We start from the raw sequence: 1,593 nt of genomic DNA on the forward strand, positions 1-1,593 counted from the left end.
GCCTATGCTTGTTACATTTCTTTCCAAAGCTTTACTTGCTATTATTTATATCTTTATCTAAAGCTTTGATGTATGTTGCCATCAATTACCAAAAAGGGGGAGATTGAAAGCACAAGTGCTCCCTAGGTGGTTTTGGTAATTAATGTCAACATATCTCTTGTTGGACTAACACTTTTATCTAGTATATTTCAGATAAGTTCAACAATGGAGTGGCATGGACTAAAGGACGTGGGAACTCCTTCAAGATGCTAAGGACAAAGGATTGGCTCAAGCTACAAGCTCAAGACTCTTCATCTTACATTTTTAGTGGTCCAAGATCACATTGAGTCTATAGGAAAAGCCAATACTATCAAGAAGGGATGAGGTGTTGCTTAATGAGCCTCTTGCTTCATGTGCTTAGTGATATGCTCCAAAACCCTCAGCTACTTTCCCACATCCACAAATGACCTAAACCCAAATCCAAAATCGGCCACACCGATTCTTCCTATCCGGCGCCACCGATTCCATAAGTCATAGCCACTGCCACAAACCCTAAGCAAATCGGTCTTACCGATAGGGATCTCGGTCTCACCGAGATGGGATTGTAATCTCTCTGTGTATGTCCATTATCAAAATCGGTCTCACCGAGTTTGAGTAATCGGTACTACCGAGATTACAATGCAAACTCTCTGGAAACTTATTACCAAAATCGGTTCCACCGAGTTCGAGTAATCGGTCCCACTGAGTTTGCCTGACCAACTCTCTGGAAAGCTTTTTACCAAAATCGGTCTCACCGAGTTTGTGTAATCGGTCTTACCGAGATTACGTTATGCCCTAACCCTAACCATATCAGTCTCACCGAGTTGCATTTCAGTCCCACCGAAAATCCTAACGGTCACATTATTTGCTAAATCGGTCTGACTGAGTTTAACGATTCGGTCCCACCGAGTTTGGTAGATTGTGTGTAACTATTGGATTTTGTGTGGAGGCTATATATACCCCTCCACCTCCTCTTCATTCGTGGAGAGAGCCATCAGACTAAACCTACACTTCCAACATACATGTGACGCCCGGATACTTAAACTACAGTAATCCCCTACTAATGATGCCAGGTCATCACATTACTGTTGCTAATCCTCCTGTTGATCCAAGGCCTAATTCAAATTAAGATCCAAAATTCTAATTTCTCAAACATGCAAAATAAAATGTGCAAACTGTGGCAAATATGTCATAAGTATTATTGGTGAAGAACCCAATTTTTAATAAAAGGTTTAAGTGTTCCAAAATGAATAAAACAGTAGCTAAAACAATTAATTAAATTCCTTTTAAATAATAAAATTATTCAAAGTGTTTTATCATTTCACCAAACCTTTTAATGGCAGCTCTAAATATTGTAAGGTAATTATGTGGCACAATTCCATATTTTACAAAAGTCTTTATGTGGCCTAGCAATTTGCAGAAAGAGAAAAACAATAGAGAATATAAAAAAAGAACAGGAGCCCCCCCCCCTCACCGGGCCTTGGCCTAGCCAACTGGCCACCCCAGCCAGGCTGGCCAGCCTGCCTAAGATCATCCCCAAGCTCATGTTCACCCGCGTCACGGTGGAGCACGCAC

Source organism: Triticum aestivum, chromosome 6B (genome assembly GCF_018294505.1).
Source record: "Triticum aestivum cultivar Chinese Spring chromosome 6B, IWGSC CS RefSeq v2.1, whole genome shotgun sequence".
NCBI classification, from domain to species: domain Eukaryota; kingdom Viridiplantae; phylum Streptophyta; class Magnoliopsida; order Poales; family Poaceae; genus Triticum; species Triticum aestivum.